General features: G+C 31.9%; 1 long non-coding RNA gene across 1 annotated transcript in view; it reads right to left on the bottom strand.

Moving 5' to 3' along the window:
• The window catches only part of LOC129221239 (uncharacterized), a 74,310-nt gene that overhangs the window by 22,171 nt on the left and 30,551 nt on the right, over positions 1-21,588 (bottom strand). The window contains exon 3 of the long non-coding RNA XR_008580488.1: positions 17,428-17,505. This is a non-coding gene — a long non-coding RNA (uncharacterized LOC129221239). The remainder of the gene's footprint in view (positions 1-17,427; positions 17,506-21,588) is intronic.

The following is a 21,588-nucleotide window of genomic DNA, read 5'->3' as shown; positions in this document are numbered from 1 at the left end:
CTGGAAAGTTTTAAAGCAGTCTCCACACAGTTAAGTTACCTTCCTTTTGAATAATACATAAAACTCGTAAAATGATCAGCCTTTTTGCACTTCATTTTTTTAAAGTTCAATAATGATTTAAACTTAATTATTGCATAAACTTTTTTTCCAAAATCATTCAGTAAAATTTTTGACCCTAATAATCTTCTTTTACAGATTCAAATTAAATTACAGCATAAATTTCAATGCCTCAAAAAAATACAATCTGAATTATTATATAATACCCTTAAATAGTACTTTATGAAGACAGAACCATTTTAAGCATTCAAAAACCGATACAGTTTTTTTTCACTCGAGTTACTCATAGTTTAGTACATTTTGTTAGAAATCGTTACGCAAAGCCCACGAGTCACGTTTGATTAGAAGTTAAATAAAATAAATAAAGACGAGTGAAAATTTGAGGTGCTTTTTTTGCATGCAACTTTTATTGTTATTTATAAAAAAAAAAGTTTAGCAACAGTGGAAGCCATAAGTCAACACAGCAAAGTTGGCAACAAATCTGAAGATTTTTTCTGTGAAAGCCCCAATGACATGAAAAGAATTTTCTGATAAGGAATTAATCTTTTGCAATTATAGTAATAATAAAAGTGACTCAAACTATACTTTTGAAGGAAATGGCAAGAGTTTGCTTTCAAAGTATTATTTAAACTAAAATTTTTAATCAAATGACTAAAGTTATATGTGAAGTACACATCTTCGAATTAAGTACCATAATTCTTATTGAAAGATTAAACTTATTATTCTAATCGAATGAGCAATTTGCCTCCTCATGTTGAAACAAAAAAAAAAAGAATAATAAAGGGGGGGGGGGGGGGTAATTTTCATTTTGTTCACGATTAGAGATGCATCGAATACCATATTTTGCCGAATACCGAATATTTGGTTGAAATTCGAACCGAAACTTCGTTTAAAATTTGTTAACTAAAATATATGAATTTTATGCCAATTTAAAATAGAAAGTAGTAATCTGTTTTGGGAAGTGCAAATGTATTTCCCTTAAACATCTTAAATTTATCTACATTAAGTATAATTATTAATTTAAAATAAATCATTGCAAAAGCAAAAACAAATTAACATAGTAAATGGTTAACGTTTATCTGCGATTCTGCATTAATAGATAATTAATTTCTTTCCTGTTATATGATTTGATAACTTAAAATAAATATGTTATGTAATAAAAATCTTGCATTTACCTAACATACAAATAAAAAATAAAGTTGCTTAAAATGTTACAAATTATTCAAGTGGTTTTCTGCTTTGTTAACCTCTTCAGTAAATGATAAATAATTGTATCATCATTAACACTGAGGAATAAAATTCAAACATTTGGCAGATCATTTTATTTTTTCTCTTTAAGTGTAAACGATTATTAAACTTTGATTTACAATTATTAATTTTTAAATAGATTGTTTTTAAACAATATCATTATTTCATATGGTATACAACTAAAAAAAAACTAGCAGTGCAAAATTTAATATCCAAGTGCCCCCTTCCCCTATTTTTAGCTGCATATTTTGTATAAAAAATAGCAATTAATGTTGAGTAGTAATAAATTGTCTTCATATTGCACTTAACGTCATGAGATTTTTTTTTTTTTTTTCAGGTTACAGTGTTATATTTAAATTGCAATATAGTAAAGATGCATCATGAGATTTAAAAATTTAAAAGCAGCAAAATTTTTAATACTCTTTTCTCTTACATTGAAATTTCTTTGAATGTGATAAAAATAATAAGTAACAATATGAACTCATTTTTACTCAGATACTATATTGTAACTTTCATTCAATGTATGAAAGTATACGTTTGTTTGTCAATTACTGAACACTTAAATTTGTTTACTACTCGGTTGTCGAACATTGAAGTATTCGGCCGAACCGAATATTCGGTTTCTCTGCCGATTATGCAGCATACCGAATACTAACTGAATACTGAATGAAAATATTATATCTTCCAAAACAATAGACAGTACATTTGATAACAATAAAATGATTTAATTCAATAGTTCAATAACTGGCAAGAGAATTTCGAATACCTATTTCCCACATACTTCGAGCTAAATTTTATGCAAGTTACACGATTTATTTTAAGCACGTAAAAAAAGGCAAGTTTACATATTACTGATGTATACGAAGAAAACATCATCATCATACGAAGACAATTCAATAAAGGATGCGCATAACAAAAACCAACATTTTATACAAGGACGACAAAAGGAGTAACAGTACATTTTTCTCTCGATTTATACAGCCCTTGTTTTGATTCCCCATTTGCACGATTTATAAACTAACAGATTTGGGTGGGGGAGGTGAGGGGGACCGGTAAAAATGTTTATTTGGCCACATGAAGTCATTTTTTAATGTCATTCATTCGTTTGATACCAACAGTTTCTCTTATGCGGTTTTAAATTGTAAAACCGGGATAAAAAGATTTCGAACTAGTGCTAAACATGGTTTTGTGCGGAACATTGTTTCGGTGTAAATCCAGCGAATAGAAAAAAATATTGATTCCCAAAATTTTGAACATTGCTACCCACTTTTCAGAAGACAATTCTACCGCGACCCATTTCGTTCTAAGCATATTAAATATGTACAAAGTAAAGCATTTGTTCCGAGATTTTGAACATGCGACCACCTTTTTAGACGCTTAGCTTATACTACAGATTTACTATCTATACTTCGTCCTAGGAAAATTGAAAGTTTTCTGGATATACTATAAATTTTTTGTTCAGTTTATACTAATATCAACATTTATCATTTAAGTCAAAGGAAAATTACACTATTGGCTTTTCTTTTCTAAATTCTTTTATTATTGGCTTTTCTCAAACATTTTTTATTTTAAAAAATTAGTTCACCTACATTCATTTAAATCTGATTTTACTGCACACTTAGCAAGGTAAAAAAAATAAAACGCATAATAAATTTTAAAAATAGAAATTAAAAATTAAATAATCTTTCTCATTTGTCATTATTTCATCAAAATCTGAAATCTTCTACAATTATTCGAAACTTCAGCTCTGTGATAGGAATGTTGCATGATGTTCTTGTAAAATAAATATTCAAAATTATAATAAGCTCGTAAAACAATCCAAGTCCTAGCAGTCCACTATTCACTAGCGACCCACAATTTGAGAACCACTGGTATAGAAATAGGGACATTATATTTTATCTTTTGCTCAGATCATCTTAAATTATGCTGTAGAACTGTTAAAATAAATGGATTTTTATTCAAAAACTATTCTAGAAAGAAAAGCACAAAATGAACATTTAATGCGACTTTTTAAACAAAATATCATTTAAATTTTTCAAATCTTTGAACGGATTAAATCATATTTAGCTTCAATCTTTTAAATGTAGGCCATTATGTTCAGTTTTCAATTTTTTTAACGCATTTATCATCAAATTCAAGCCTGGAGATTTGTGCATTTAGAATTGTATGATTTTAGAACAGATAATACCCAAACTGAAAAAAAAAAATAAAATAAAAATAATAATAATAATAATAATAATAATGACACCTGCAACAGCGTTAAAAGAGCTCAGTAGTCTTAAAATTAAGACGAGATGCATAAAAGTAAAATTATCTTCAGTTGTGACTTTACAGTAGGGTGGTCCATAATTTCGAAGGTGAAAATGTTTCGAGTCCTACCCTCCATTTGGTTTCTATACACATTATAAAATAAATGGAACAAAATTTTATAACTCAAGGCAGATAAAGTTTGCATCATTGGCAATGTATCAATTGATAAAGGACAAAACTAATCAAATATAATCACTATTTTCACTAACAAAAAATAATTACATTACAAAATTGCTATTTTATGTACACTGTTTGAACATTGGCCATCAAATATAGTTTGTAAAAAGAAAATAATTTTTGTAAGATGCTGCAGTCTTGCAGTTTAGGCAACTTTGCAGGACTAGGGCTTAGTTGACAAAGTATTTGATCCAACGGGCTGGAAAAAGGAATCGCACCTGTTTTACAGGAACAAAAAATCAAGAACTTTTTGTGGAATGTCAACACGAAATTATGGAATAAATTATTGATGCCGTTTATAATAAATCTCTTCCGCACCAGAAGTATACTTCCTTTTAAGCAATTCCAGGTTTACTGAGAGTTCACTGATAAGGATCTACCTTCATATCCATTGATATGGAGGTATTATTATAAGGAAAAGTTGTTGAAGTAAAAGACGAAAAAATAAAATTTGCTCAAAAATTGCTGTATTACTTCCACTCAAGAGATGATTATAGGGCCATTCCAGCGAAAACGGGCACTTTGTCCCGCACGTAACGTCTCATATATTTCATTAAAAGTAATATTTTAAAATATTAATGAACAAATGTTTTCTGCTTAACAAATCACACTTATGTGTGATTTCTTAAACAAAGTATTTCGTCATCACGCTTTAAAATTATTGTTTTTTAATGAAATATATGAACCGTCACGAGCGGGACAAAGAGCTGACTTGTTTGTGTACTGGCACTTTATACAGAATTTCTCGAACTGATTTTAACATTTCTGCACGAAACGCCTTCTTGTGGAACCAGATTTATTGTACATCAAAGATACTAAGATTATGTTACAAAATCTTGTACTCATTTAAAATATAAATGGTTAACCACTAGATCACCGAAGTAGGATTAATCGGTTAAGTGAAGGATTTCATAGTCATTGCATCATTTTCAGTGCATCAGCTACACATGTGTTGGAAAGCTTGTATGACAGTTTCTATGCATCAAAATGCAATATTAATCATTTCAGTTTAATGAAATCTTGATTGCAAACATACAAATATTAATGAAGTAGTAAGTAAAATCGTATAGCTCTTCTTAAAAATCAAGTCCTACACTGTAATACAAGAGAATATGCCTGAAACTACTACACAACTTCCTAACTACATAATCTGTTGTAAGAATGAGTTTACCGAATATGTTTTATCATGTAGAATCTGGGATATCAAACAAACTTGGGAGCTTCGGGAGGATTATCAAAAAGCACTAAAAATGATTGAAAGAATTTCAGTAGTATAATTCTTTACTAATCTTGTTGAAAAGGATTATTACTATATCATAAAAGAGTTTAATGATTACGCCATTGAAGATCGATCTCAATTCCTATTACAGGCTGTAGAGAAACATTGCCGAGCCAATACTGATAGCAAAAAGAGTTTGGAAGGTACTAGTCCATCCTATTTAAATATCCTTGTTGTATTATAATTTTCAACTTAAAAATGCTGGATATTTCAATGAAAAAACATTTTATTACTATCCAAGCAAGAGTTTCTAGCAGTTCTTTCTGCATTCATGGCATAAAATCAAAAGAATACTGAACTTGAAGGATGTTGAGTTACCTATAAAAATTGAAATAATAAGCTAAAACTTCACAATTATTATTTTTTTACACATAGAACTGAATAGAAATATCATGTAGAATCAAAGTAGTAGTTTTTGTAGATGATTATCGAGAACTTTTTGAACTGATTTTAATATTTCTGCACAAAACCCCCTTCTCGCGGAGCCAGCAAACTTTTTTGAAAAGGGCCTTTTTGGGACCAACCTACTGTACAGTTTAAACCTGAAAAATAGATTTCTTTCGCAATCATCTAAGTAATTTTACATATTTTATACTTTTCGATGCAGCATGCAGGAAATTCATGACAAAATTAATTAATTACAAGTAAAATGCTTGCCTTTGCGTGATTTTTTGAAAAACTGAAAATTGCTCATTTGCGCAATTTTTAGAACTTTCACACGTGTCTAAACTTTATGCAATTATAAGGTTATTTTCATTATTCTAAACGAAATGTATCAAAACTGTGGGACACTAAAATTTCATTTCAATTAAAAGTTAGCTGCATTTCGCATAAAAATGCAATTACAAAGCTTTTGCAAGCGCGTAAAATTTCTCAAGCAGAAAATAAACCACGTAAAACTTACCATCTTCGTTTCGAAAAATGCCTCACATGACGCAGACCGTTGAAAGATGCTTACTGTACCGATATCAAGCGAACCTCCCGACTGTTGATATCTCGATCCTTTTTGTCTTCCATAATAGAATTCGCTTTCTGCACCGCATTCTTGATTCATACCCCCCGACGTATGCTAATTTTTTTTCCCTTTTTTTTTTCTTTTCTCATTTTTCCGGATTCCGTTGGACTTTGAGAAACTTCTGTCTGGCGCTCATCGGCCAATGGGAAGCGGCCGTTTTTTCCCGGGCGAAGCAATTCTTGACCAATGGTAGTGAAAGAACTTGGCCAACGGTTTTTTCTTCAGTCCCGTCTGCCTTCGCCACAAACATTTTTCTGCGAGTGTTTTTTTTTTTTTTACCTTTTTTATTTTTGTGCTTTGTCTGCTCTCCTTTCAGCGCGCTCGTGAGGACGATGGCCATTTCTGAGTGCTGACCTTCAGCGAGAAAGATGACTTTGAATGTGATTGACGAGAAGTTATCGAGCCGCTCTTAATGGGTCGCTTTTAAGAAATATGCTTGAGATAGAAGAACGATAGAAGCTAGGAAATCCCATGGAGAGTTTCCATTTTTTAAAAATAAGAGGAAGAAAATATATGCGCTGCGTTGTGTGATATAATATATCTCTCAATAAAACGCATTCTAAGCTCACAGACATCATGCTAAAACAAAATGCTACAGGATTTCAAAAATCTTTCAGCATTTTTTTTTCTTCTTCTTTTAAAATACCTCTACTCTCGGCCGATGTTTAAATTGACGCCGCTCATCAAGTTCATCTTGACATTGTGTATTTTGAAAATTGAATAAATTTTGAGCTGCTTTACAAATCGAGTATTTTTTTTTTTTATATACGTTTTATATTGAGTGGGACAAAATGAGTAGCTCAGTACAAAAGTGCAATTCATTTATTTCATTGAAAGAAATTGATTCTAAAACTATAATCATGCGTTTTGCTTAGCAACAGCGAAAAATGTCCCGGTTAAGAAATTGCCACCAAGAGGTGCTGTTCATAAAAGAAAGCATATACTGCGTTTTGGAATATACTTCAAAACATCACCGTTTAGCGTGTTTCAAAAAAAAAAAAAAAAAAAAAGTGCGTTACGGGACGCTCGGCAAAAGTGATAACTTTCATAGGATTAAATTATTATCATTATTTAGTCCTATGAAAGTAAGAATTGGCTTATGGTAGCTATAATAAGCAACGAAATTTTTGCATTGTGTGTTATCTAAAAATCTTGCAAAGACTGCATCAAGTACACTTCCGTGACTTGTAGTGGCTTCTTCTGGCTTATTAATCATTTGTAATTGCAATTTGGATTGGAGAAACGATACTAAATTTTTAGCTCGATCAGGAGCAAAATTAACATTAAAATCTCCGGTTAAAATTAAAGGAATTGAACAATAATCTTCATTAACTAAAGCAGAACCTTCTTGTGTATAATTTAGAAGCTGTTTATGAATAAATTGAATGGATAGAACTGACTTCAAAATTGCTCTAAATGAAAAATAATTTAATTCTTTGATCACCATTCAGACTACTTTTAAACATAAGTTTTGATGTCGGCGCAAAAACAATACATTAAATGACGCGTCGTTTCTAAATACAGTGAAACTTCCCTTAACGGACACTCCCGAATAACGGACACCTCTAATTAACGGACATTTTTGAAAGTCCCAGTCCCTCAATATAGGCCATTCCATATAATTCACTCTGAATAACGGACACTCCGAATAACGGACAGTTATTTCACAAAGAATTTCCCTTGCGATCATAGCACTTCCGTTTTTTTTTTCTTTTCACAGAATATCTTAGTAACTGCTTGCCTTACAAAGCTTTTCATCCTTTTACAACTGATATTCCCTCCCCCCCCCCGTCATTTTCTTATCACTGTTTCTTGGAATTAAAAGGGTGGTGATGGACAGAGGCAGCGATTGGGGCTTAAAAGTTAGGGACAGAAAAAAAAAAACTAAAAGGCATTTTGCGGGCAGGAAAAAATGAGAAAGAAAATAAAAGTCATAATTTTGTAACGGCTGGTTTTGAGAGTATTGAAGCAGATAAGTGAAAACTGATGTCAGTCTAACAATTAACGTACGTTTTTCTTAAGATTTTAATGAATTTTGTACACAATAACTATTCAAAAGTTAAAATAAAAAAGAGGAAACTGGGCGCTTTTTCTAACTGGGGCTCTCAGGAAATGCAATTGAGCAGATCGGCGCCGGTAGTAGTCAGCTTTATAGCGCCGTGGTTTCGTTGGGTTGTTTAATTTTTAGACATGAAAAAGATTTGCCCATATTCAAGGTCATATTGCCAACTGTCAATCATGCAATAGGATACTCGAGATAAAATAAATAAACTAACCATAAAAAGTGTGTGTGGGGGGGGGGAGGGGGGTTGCTCCGTCGCCGTTGGTAAAGCAAAAAAGAGATGTCAAACTGTTTTAACTGATTACTTTAATTTATTAAATGCTTTTTAAGACAAGTGTGTGCTGTCAGTATACCTTTATTTAAAAAAAACAGATTAATTACACGTGACGTAAAATGTAGTAAACCTTTCGCGATTGTTTCGATTGTGTTCTACAAAGGGAACAACAGCCCATTTTGAAAAAGGTAAATTAAGTAGTTCCTCCTAATAGCGGACACCTCCCAATAACGGACAAAACTTCTAGTTCCTTGACTGTCCGCTAATCGGAGGTTTCACTGTATTTCGTTTATCAGAAAAAATACTCAAACTTACGACACGTTTTTTAGATTTTACTCTGTGATATTTATTATTTTTGTTTTCTCCGCCGTCCTCTACCCTCGCGTTGTGGAATTTGCGGGGATATACCGTACTACACCGCATTAGCCGACATACCGGAAAAAAGCGAGGTTGACCAGCGTGCCGGGAAATTCGAATTTTCCGGCATGCCGGATAATTCGAAGTTTATTTTGAAACCACACAAAAAAATTTTCCCCTCTGTTTCAACCGCAAAGCTAACTCTACAAGGAAAATAATAATAAATTCCCAAAATAATCTTCTTTTCAAAAACGAACGAATAAATTTCAGGTCGTCGAGATGAAAAAAATTCGTGGTAATTTCATGATGCGTTATCTTACTATAGTTAATAAATATTTGTACAAAATTGAACTATCTATTAATAATAATAAACTAATCTGTACTGCCGGGCTAAGCACAAAAATGGAATCTGCAGTTGAGCTCAAAATGAGAAATTTGAAAATCACTTTTTAAACGTTTATGCCTCCATGCATTTTATTTAGATGCCACTTTTTCAGGAATTTTATTTTAATATTTCCCTTTCACAAATATTCATAAAACAATGTATTTAGGAACGTATGTTACAAAGAATCACCTAGCGACAATAATTTGGATAAAAAGTGTAGATGAGCTTAGCACACCAGTATAGAACGTATATATTTTTTAAAAAAAGTTGAATACATATTTTATAGTATTAAATTGTTGATTTTTTTAACGTTTTTTCCGGCATGCCGGAAAGGACCAGGAAAGGGTTGTTGAAAATCTGGTGACAATCATATTTTGCGGCATGCCGGAAAATGTGGGGTAATACCGTAGTTTGTTTTAATCACGTACACCTTTTCACAGAACAAAACCCTAAATGAAGCGATATATTTTTAGTATAACTAATCGCAAAAATGTTTTTGTTTTGAAAATAAATTTAAAGATTTAATACTGTTTTAAAATATTAATTGTAAATAAATGTTATCACCATAAACAAACCACAAGGTTAAGCTTAAATCTGAAACGATAAAATTGCGACGACGAAAACTTGAATTGTCGTTTCGAAAATTTTGGGCTTACATTCTAAAACTAAAAAATTATTTTAAAAGAATTACTTTTAAAATCATTTTTATCAATGATTTCGATGATTTTTGTAAGCATATTTGAAGAGCTTTTATAATTTCAATGAATTTTGTTTGTATATTTGAAGAGTTTTTATTCGTAGAAGAAAGTTGTTCTACGTAAGACTACGTTCCTTGAGCATAAGCCCCCCCCCCCTTAAAATGAAATCCTGTATCCAACTGAGGTGCATATAGTGTTTTCAGACATTTAAAATGTTCGCGAAATTATTTTTTTCTTCAATATACTGTATAAGTTTATTTCAAGTAAAAAACCGTATTTAAAGTCCTAAATTTTATGGGAGGAGAGGGACTCCTTGTAGAGAAATTTCATATTGTTTAAAGAGGGGTGTCTCTCCTCCTAAGAGTGATGCCCCCCCCCCCCCCCCCCGAGATTGAGAGTACCCGCAAAAACGACGAAAAAAACCCTATAAAACAGTGACTCTCCACTTGGACCGAGGTTAACCCCCCCCCCCTGCTTGAGCTCTAGATCCGCCATTGACAAACTGCACAATATAAAATCTAAGAGAACTCGTAAATTCTAATTTTACACAGTCGGATGATGAGTTCGCATGAAATGGTAATGCATGAATCTGTCAAAACCTGAGCTCACTGACACTATTCCAATGTGCAAATCACCAAGAAAATAAAAATACATAAAAATCTGACTCACCGGTACTGATCAAGGTCAGAAAGTCTATAATTCAGAGCTATTTTACCTCGATTAGCATAAAAATGGAGAATGGGTTAGCCAAGACCAATCAAGCAAAAGAAAGATCAATCACAGACAAAGTGAAGTTTGAGCACTAGATATGCATAAAAATAAAAAGCAAAAGATTCCTAATTTCTCTTTGAAAACAGCGGCCTTCAGCTTCAGGTATCAGTACCTTTTATACTCTCTTACTGACAAAAATGATTGATCATTTTAGAAAAATTATATAGAAAACTTCTTGACGGTTCATTCTAAAATATCAGATGTGTTAAGAACATGTTTATATACATTTCAACCAAAAGTTCCGAAGACAAATAGGATGACATCATCATAACACCCGAGGGTCCCCTGTTCCTATAAATACCAGGACAGCAACATGTTATAATTTTGTTAAATAATTTCATAGTAAATTAATGAAGATAAAATTTGATGGAGACAAAATGTTTAGGATTATTAGAGCTAACAAAATTTCCTTTCTAGGAGAGGGATGGTCTTAAGAATTCTTATGAATAGCCATGTTAGGATCAGCATTATGTGTAAAAACCAAGGATTCTGTGGAAGCGGGATGACCTACAAGCGGCGCAATGTTTAGGATCACTTGATAAAATATTTTTTAAAAAGCTTAAAATGCGTTTTAACTGTAAGATGAGATGATACATTAGTCTCTTTTTATTTTAATTCACACAAAAACAGATTCATTAAATAATAATTTATAGTATGCATTTATTTTAACAAAACGCAATGATATTTTCTGGGTACTCGACAAAACACAATGGATATAACATCGTGCAATAACATTCGATAAACAGTAAAACATCGCTTATACATCTCTCATTTGCATGTTTTTTACATTTATACGGAGTTTTCTTAAATCAAATTAATCCCAAATCATTCTTATTCATGTTTAGAGCAAAAATACATTGTATATACGTCGCAAAATATTGGTTATACGTTTGTTTCTGCTATGGAAAGTAAAAAAAAGAGCAAAAAGCTTATTTCGTTTGTCAAAGCACTAGTGGAAAAAGAATTCATGAACTTCAATGGTATTATAGAGAAGTCGAATAAATGTTCTTCAAGAAACGCAACATGAATATAACATTGAATGAAAAATTATCATAAAAGCTTTGTGCTACAATATGATTAAAGTGAAAAAACCAACGTAAATAAAGCACAAATTTTGAAGAAAATACAGCATATAGCTACTTCAAGGCTACAATGGAGCCTCTTCATCAGTGCAAAAAGCTCACAAACACAACCAGAAGTTGCGAGAGAACTCTCACTTTAATGAATATAACATATTTAAAGTCTTTGTATAAGGGTGTTTTGTACAACAATTGATGTGTTTCAGTTCCAGTATGTAAAAAAATAAATTCAGTACATTTTTTCTAGTATCAGAAGACACCCCGCATTAATACTCAGTGGCGTAGCTAGGAAGTAGCGGAGGGGGTGGTTCGCTCAGGGCGGCACTTTTTGGGGGCGGCAATTTCACACTTCTGATGCGAAAAAAAAAAATGCGTTTTCCTAATTAGGAAATCATGCTTTTATCTATTCCTGGAGGCAAAAAAGAAACAAAAGGTTTTCGAATTGCAAGGTTTTAGTACGACTATGATAATAAAATTACTCTAGTAAAAAACATGGGTTTTCCTTGTAAACATCTCAGCACTATTGTTTGTTTTTTCCCTTCCTTCGTCTGAAACTACAGATTGGTAGTTTAAAGGTCAAGGGACCATGTTTTTTTTTCTTTTTGCTGTTAAGGTTAACTATTACGGACGAAACAATAAATTTCATAACCTTTCGTTATATGATGAAGCTACCAGTTGATTTTAAGTTCCAAGGAAACGACGTTATTAAAAAAAAAAGAAAAAAAACGTTTTTTTTTTTAAAGGAAAGTGACAACAAGAGTAAAAGCAGAGAGGTCTCAAAATGGTGGGCGATTTCTTGCTCATTTTCAGGAAAGTATTATCTGTTTCAACAATTGCTTTGATTAGTCATTGACTACAAAATTTTCACAAAGACAAAATGAATTTTATGTTCATTTTATTAAAAAAAAAAAAAACTATTCACAACTGGAATATTAATTGCTTGAACTATACTGCATTATATCAACTAATTCCTTAATACAATGAGTTTCACATTTAGTCATTCAGTTCAAGGAAAGATTTTAGATTAATAAAATTATCTCTAGGCAAAGACTTTCACTTATTGAGTTTTTATACCTTCAATTCCGGAGGGCGGTCAAGCCCTTGCCCTTCCTGTTTTATGATAAAAGATAGTCTAAAGCCTCTAAAGTGAGTATTTAGGACATCAACTTTGAACTTTGAAATCCCCATCTCATCCAATGTCTCCAAAAATAGCTTAAAGTTGAGTTTTTGAAACTTAAACTCCAGAAAAATTCTAAGGTAAGGACCCCAGAAGTGCATGAAATCACCTAACGTCATCACAGTTGGCTTCAAATTTTGTTTTTAGACATTTCTGAGGGAAGACTGCAAATCCTTTTTTTCTCAGTAGTGAAGAGCTTAAAATGAGCAACCGGTTCGAAAAAGATTTCGAGTGGAAAACCCTCCTCCGAACTCTCTCTCATAACGTTGTCCGTCAAACAACAGCTGAAGCCGCGTTTTTAGGACGTCATTTCCAAAAATTTCAAGGGGAGACGGAAAAACCATCCGACTTCCCAACATTTTTGGAAACATTTAAAAACCTATGCCGTCAAAGATAGCCAACAATTGCATTTTTGAAACTTCGGCATCGAAAAATTTCCAGAGAGCTCCTGAACGTTCCCTATTCTCTTCAACGTCATCAAAGATAGACTAAAATTGATTTCAACTTTGAAAATTTTTTGGAAGGAAAATCTAGTCTTTGTTGGAATTAGGAAAGATCCTTACGCCACTAGATACAGCTTGCATATACGTGTTTTTCAATTTCGTTGAAAAGCTTTCCGGACAGCGCCCCCGAACCCTCCCCAATGTCTTCACGCTTCCAAAGATAGCTTAAAATTGCCTTTTTAACACTTCAGTTTCGGAAAATTTCCTTGAGAAGTCCCGACGTCACCATAGAATGTATAAAACTAATTTTGAAAAAAAAAAAAAAAATTGGAGGGAGCTCCAAGCACCTTTACTATTAAGCGCTAATAGAAATTGCTTAAAATATTCCGAATTTTGACTAACTTTTGGAATGTTTTGGTGGGGCTTAGAATTACTTTTTTTTTTCTTCTGCAAGACAAATAAGAATGAAAAAATGTTTCTTTTTTTGTTTATTAAAATATTATTTAAATACTTTTGACTCTTTAATGTGTCAACTATTTCCGATCAAAAAGGGCGGCAAATTGAGGAACCGTCCCGGGCGGAAGAAAGTGTAACTACGCCACTGATAATACTCAACATTTATATTTTCAATTCGTTGCTAAATCACCAATCGACTCTTAATTTTAAGTAAGATATGACTTTTGTAAGTTGTTTAATCCAATGTCTTGACATTTTTTTCAAACATATGATATTTTACAAAGTTGCTTTTTAAAAAAATTCTTTTATTTTTTGAAGTTTGTGGCATGCATATGGTAGTACAATACACACACATTAATTGAAGATATGCTGAACTTTTTATTTAAATATTTCCACCAATTGATAGTATCGATAGGCTAATTCTGCTCTGAGTATAAATTGACACTGTTATTGAGAAAAGTAGCAAGTACTAATGTACTAATTTGGTGAAATAAATTATTTTACAGCTTTCAATATCAAAGTTAGTGTTTTAACATAAAATTGTACATTAAAAAAATAAATAAATAAAATAATAAAAATAGAAATTAAAAAAATTATAATAAATAAACAAAAACACTGGAATGTGAGTATAATGATTTTCTGAACATATAATTTTGTGCGAGTAATTTCATGATTTATAATTTTTTCAGAGTGGCAATGAATAGCTTCGGGAAGAACTTTTCCCCCCAAAATTTCTCCCGCGGTTTTTTTTCCCGCCCGTTCTCATCTGTATTCGAGACGAAACTTTGGATCAAGGATGTAAACACATTTTTTCTCAGCACCTTCTTGAAATATATAATGTTTTAAATGATCTTCGTATTCTTGTAGGTTCAGGAAAAATCGTCAAGAATTCTTTTCGGTGTTCGGCAAAATGACTAAAATCTAAAGCGAACAGCCATTTAAAGCAAATATGGTGTCTAATAGTCAAAAGACAAGCAGAGTATGCAAAATATGCAAATTTGTTGGACAATTTTACTTGGCTAGAGTTATTCACATGAAAACCAAAACTCAAATACATCAATATTTCGTTAAGTAAAACAGTTATCTACTAATCTAAAAGTTTTTATATGAGAGATAATAGAAACAAAATTCAGCCCACTCGTAATTATCCCACGCATCCTTAAGTTATGAGTTGGAAAATGGAAAAAGAAACAGCAGAGGAAAATACGTGCGCGTGCACACACACACAAAATGTAATTTTCAAATATGATTTTATATCAACAAGAAAAAACGCTCATTGTTTAGCCACCGTTTGAGCTATTGGCGTCAAAATTGAATCAGCACTTGTACCCTCTAGGGTTCAAATATGAACCACATTTTGTTTGAGTTAACCAGTTACTTCCTGAGAAGTAGGATAGATTGCTCTGTCCCCCCCCCTCAGAAGAATTGGCTCCAAAAACTAATAGAAACCAGTTCACATGAGGCATAACGAATATTCGTTCGGTTTCATACAGCAGTTTTTGTCTTAGAGCGGCCACAGAAAACCAGTCACACACACACTCAAAGACATTTTCCAAAAGTGTTCAACATAGATTCAGCACACCTCAAAACATGCAAATACGTCAAAATTAGAAAATTTTCACGAATTCAATACTTTCTTCTCTATTTCAGGTTTCGAAAAAAGTAAAAATGGAAGTACCATAATAATCACATGGGGTGTTTTATCGCAACCAGACCTACCTACAGTAAACGTAAAAAGCTAATTTCCTTTCTTTTTTCTTTAACAAAAAAAAAAAAAAAAACTCATTTTATCAGCTTACATTAAGCCTGCAAAAAATTGAAGATGAATTACATACATGAAATATTTGCCAGGTCAGAATTGTGTCATACAAAGGGCGTTTGGTGACAAGCCAGAAATATTACCTGAAGAAAAGAGGGGTGTTGTTTCCGGTCACCAAGTTCCTACAAGCACAATTAGTGTACAAGGTAGTATACCAGGATTGATACCATGGTTTAAAAATAAAAGTAACCGTTCTGGAGGTGGTTTACCCCAAAACGCTCTTGGACGGGTGTGCATAAAAATGTTTCAGTTTTGAAAAAGCATTTATGTATAACTGGGAGATTTTGTGGATTTGCTTTTGTTATTCACAGTTTTGAAGATTTATTGATGTACATAAGGATATTCATTAAAAAATAAAAAATGCCTCACTCATAATGTTACGAACATTTCTGAGATGAAATAGTTTTTAAACGAAAATAATTACAGTTGTCCCAAAAAAATAAACAAATAACAAAATTAACATTCCAAGCTGAAATATTTTTGGTGTATTTTCAGAAATGCTTTAAATGTTTTTTAATTGCCTCATTCGGTTTTATAATAAAAATGAATAGAAAATGATTACAGAAAATAAATAACTAAAAGTAAAAACCGTCAGTCACGTTAATAAAGACATTGCCGACTTAAATTTTAAAATAATACACAGTTTATTTCTCAGCACATGATTATTAATTTGCCAATCTTGAAAGCATTGACCAGCTATTTTTCTGACCTTTATTGGTTCGGAATAAGTTTTTGACTTGCTTTCGGCTAACAAAACGATGTTTTTACGAATTGGACAAAATACCTAGGGGTTAAAGAGAGTTCGGAAGAGGAAATCAAACTTTTGGATTTAAAATGTGAAGATAATCACCCGAAGTAAATGTCCAAAATTTTAATCAGATCGCTGAAAAATGTTTGAAGAATTTTACGATATGGCGACAAGTGGTTTCGTAGAAAAAGATCTGGTCTACAAAGAATATCATCTCAATGATAATTATTCTAGCCAAGAAAACATACGACACAGTAATAATAACGAAAAAAAAAATCAATAAGTAGCAATTGAAAGTACATAGCTAAACATGCATTGGACGCAAACATTATTTTCCCTCGAGTCCCTAAAATCGAAACATGTCTTAAAATCTGCCAAAATTTTCAGAAAAGCAGCCAAATTAAGCGAATTATAGTGAATAATGGAATGCATTTTCATGCGATTTGTGTTCATGGTTGAGGAGGGTAAAATTGCAAAATCAATTAAAATTCGAATATTTCGGTATCTTTTTGCCGCTTGAAAATCCCCTTACGATACTTCCCGGGTGCAAAAGTACCTCCCTGCCAAATTTGGCCGAGGTCCGACTGGATATGTTTTTAAAGATGAAGTTGAGTCTTGTTTAGAAAGTAAAAGCTTAAATTGACGAATTAAGGAATGTTCTAATTATCCCTCAGACTTCAGATAAAGTGCATCATGTGCAGTTTTTTCCGTGCTATGACATGCCGCAAAAAATCGAACAAATGTGACCTTTCTTCGACGAGATACTCTCAAATTTGGCTCTCGGCGGCCCTGTGAAACGGTAACAAGGTCGATTTCGCATTTATAATATGAGGAAGGATTTCAGAATTAAAGAGCTTTGTCCTTATCAAATTAAATATAAAGTGATGGTTCCAAATATCAGTTCCAGTGCAAAATTTACTCTATATTGAAAGAAAGATAGAACTCGTGAACTCTCATTTTGAGATTGGGTGCACTTGAAATCTATTTTTAAATATCTTTGAAACATGGATTATTGTATTTAGAGCACAAATAGCTGAAAAGTTACACTTATAGAAAATTATAAAATACTTACATGAGTGTGTTAAATATCCAAGGTTTAGATAACAATCCAAAATAAACGTTTTCCATAATGTCGCACAAGCATGTAAGCCTAAGAAAATAAAATAAAATTTCATTATTATTTTTTTTTTCATTTTTTTCAAATTAAAATATTTTCCATAGATAAAAATATTCATGAAATATAGAGCAATTGTAACAAAATGTAATTTATAAGCCGTAGGCGAAAAGGGATAGTCAGCAGCCACAGTTTTAATTGTACGGTATTTAGTGACATTGTGTCACATAAAACTCTTACCTTACAACACACAGGAATTTAGAGATGTAATAATAATATTATACTGACGAAAGTTTTTGAAGTAAGAAATATTTTAAATGATCAACTATATGAATTTATAGCTTGTGCAATTTTTTACACTTCTATTATAATACGGCCGTGGGAAGATAAAGCACAGTAACTGCAAATTTCTCCTTTCTGTCATCCATTGTACTTGAGCATTATTGCACAGGATTGCATTTTTGGTTTCTGTTGAAAATAACGCACGGAAAAAAACTCATAACTCCAACATTCCCCTCTTGTTAGTATTGAATCCAAAACGTGTTTCTTCAAATATCTCAAAAACTCATTTCTGCAGGTGTTCGCTTTACCTTCCCAAGACAGAATGCTATTAGAGAAGTTTCAAAAAAAAAAAAAAAAAATTCTTAAACAAATTTTTCCCACCGACTTCAAGTCAATTTTTTCACTCTCTACTATACTTTGGCAGCCTGAAAGTCTTCATATCACAGCTACACAAAATAGGGATATGCTGAACCAAGATTTTATTATTCCTTCTGTAAAAATCAAGGTAGTTTGTGTCACTATAAATAAATAATAATGATGAAGAAAAATAAAGTAAAAAATAGATACATTTCACCTGACCCTAGTCAGCTAAATCGTTACAAGGAAACAATTGTAACGGTAGTAAAATAATAAAAAGCGAAGGAAATAAAAGATTTCAATACCTATTAGCAAGGTTCGTTGATTTAAATCAGCTTGTTTAAATCAAGTGATTTAAAAAAATCATTGATTTAAATCAGTTGATTCAATTTTTAGAAATTAATTTTGCTTTACTAGAATGTGTTGCTTTAAATTTAACTATACTGCATTATACCGTGCCGGCAAAAAAATCTTTACATTCGGTTGGCAATTAAAAACTTTACATGCAAACTTCTTTTTATGATTTTACTTGGCATGCTCCCTAGTTATTTGGTCGAATACCGAATATTCGTCCAGATAGTGGCCGAGTATTCACAAGGCCGATCATTCACATGGAAGGAGAATTCACAAGGAAGCATGACAAGTAAAATCACGACAAGAAAAAGTTATATAAATTTTTTAATTGCAAACCAAATGTAAAGATTTTTTTTGCCAGCACTGATACAAACTAAGTAAAATTCATTTTTATATTTTTGTGAAAGTATCTCTTATACCCACGGAGATATAAGCATTTCTTTCAAAAATGCAAATTTTATTTTAAGGTCATAGCCTTAAAATAAAGTTTTCCGTCAACCGTTACTAAACTTTCAGAATATTTGACAGCAAACAAAGGACACATAATAATAAAATAATCTTTTTATCGCGAATCACACTGAATGAAGGCAAGTGTTACCAGTTTGCAAACTTTATATATTAAGAGCTGCTTTGCCCGGTCTACCTAGAGAATAAAAATTGTGTCAAGTGACATATATTTAACAATCAGACTTAAATAAAAGGAAAAAAAAAACCTTGCAAAATTACCCTTCCAAACAACGACGACAGTTATTAAAATTTTTTAAGAAATTAAAATGCGAAAGAAGGATTTCAAAAGCGTAACCATGGAAACACGAAACAAAATAAGTTTAAGAAATTAAATGCAAAATAAGGAAAGAAACAATGGATTCAAAAAGCGTAACCGTGGAAACGCAAAAATAAAATGGTTGACAATCTGAATCAAAATGACATTTTCCGACTTGATTTAAAAGCGCTTGTAACTTTTTTTCCTTTGAAGATAGAAGCCAAGTTTCCCGACTATAAGTCGAGAAAGACCTGAAGTAAAAAATGTTGCTTTTTTCAATGGTGTCAAAAAGAAAACTGCGGGACAATTCCTCCACTTTTTGTTAATAGATTTAATGAAGAAAGTAGTGCCTAAATTTTAGCTAAGTCTAAAAAAGTTCGAGCTAAAAACGCAAATTACTCCCGCCGTAATTAAGTTAGAGCATTAAAACAAATTGTTTAGAACGCGGAAAAGTCTACCCTTTTCAACGATATGTAATATTAAACATGTGCAAGTAATTTCTCACTCCCATATTCGGGGATTTATGTGAAATTTGGGCCTAAATTGGAAAAAAAAAAGAAATTTATCGGATTTTTTCGAATTATGGCCTATGTCACTCAGTAAGAAAGCACCTTTCATATAGTGAAGGAATTTTTCAAACAGGTGCAGTGGTTCCGGAGATTACTTCGAACATATAAACACACAAAAATCCGCCCTCTCTCTTTATAATATTAGTATAGATTATCTGCACTATGCCAATAAAAAGGGTCAGTATTTCTGTTTGTTCTTGCAAATTCAACAGTATTTTTCAATTTTAATCATCAGCTCCCAACATTAGATCTATTTAAATCTTAATAATTTTCTTTTATGTATGTTTCACAAACACATAATCACCGGCTTTAGCAGTTTTTGTAGCTGAACTATCAATTCCTACTAGGTCATCATAGTTGTCTTGTATATCACTAACACAAATATTTAATCAGAGTTGCTTTTGATTTTGAAATCCCCATTATTATAGGGAGACCCACTTACCCCTTTAGCAAAAATGTACTGGGTAAGTGGGACCCCTCCTCTTAAACACTTAACAATATTTTATACAAAAATTCTTGTTGCTGTATGAACTTTAAGTTACTCTATACGGGAAAAATTAATTATCATACAAAAATAATAAAAACTAAACTGGAAACACTGCTTTGAAAAATATTGCTTTAACTCGCAATATTTTTTTTTTCAGATTTTTTTTTTTTCCTTGACTAAGTACTACATGACCTAGGAAAAAATTCCACGAAACCCAAATATTTGAAAAAACAATCACTGTGATGAAATTTAACATAATCAGTGCGAAAAAAATTAGAAAACTTGATCCATATTTCAGTTTTAGGGGGGTGACACATTTACCCCAGCGACCCACTTCCCTCAACCAACCCTATTGTATGAAATATATTATGTTTATAAATGTAAAGTAATTACTATCGACAAATTTTTGAAGATTTTAGAAAAACAAAAAAACCACAAACCTTGCTCATTAGTAAAATTGCTTTCACAATGCTGTATTTTCAACTTGAAATTTAAAAATTTACGATATAATTTTAAAAGCGGACTATTAACAACTTCGGAACGCTGTCCTGTTGTATACAACATTTGGTAACTGTAAATGTAGGTACAATGCAGGTAAGTATTTTTAGTGGCACAGATGTTCCATAAAACACTTGGTTTCCAATAGATTTTTCGAAAAATATTTTGTAAATAAATAAATACCTTCGTGCTAAAAAGTAAACACATATAAATTAAGTGAACCAAAGGTAGCCTTAATGCAAGTAATTTGTATAAAAAACACTTTAAAATACGTACTTTGGCTTTAAACTTCATATGGATGCTTTTTTTTAACGTTGCTATATTTATTTTACCTCAATATAAATAACTAGACAATAAAACTTGTGACATTGATTTCATAAATTTTATACGGCAAGTGTACTAATTATAAAGACTTTTCCAGACACTAATCTCCCGTGAGTTTCGATCAAATGTACTACTTAAGATCTTTCTCTTAGACAGTTGGAAATACTAATTCAAGCTTAAATAAAAACATAAGCACAAAAAACATCTTCAAAACGGATCGCATGTTCGGCGGGTATCGAAAACACAAAAAAGTGCAATGTTTCACCTTTTAACCTATATGAAGCGCAAGCAGGCCATAGTTGCCGAGATGAGATGGTAAAATTTAACGTTAGCAGCACATAAATGGCTCGATATTCAAAGAAGTCACGGCTGGAATATGAAAATGAGAAAACAGGTTTTTGTCACTGACTTCTCAATCTAATGTGAAGAGACGTTTGCCAGCTACACCCGTGTCAAGTGTTTTTGTTCCCGGCTTGCACTTCGCT

Source organism: Uloborus diversus, chromosome 4, assembly GCF_026930045.1.
Source record: "Uloborus diversus isolate 005 chromosome 4, Udiv.v.3.1, whole genome shotgun sequence".
NCBI lineage: Eukaryota > Metazoa > Arthropoda > Arachnida > Araneae > Uloboridae > Uloborus > Uloborus diversus.
The sequence above is the reverse complement of the archived record's forward strand: the minus strand, read 5'-3'. Positions and strand labels throughout refer to the sequence as shown.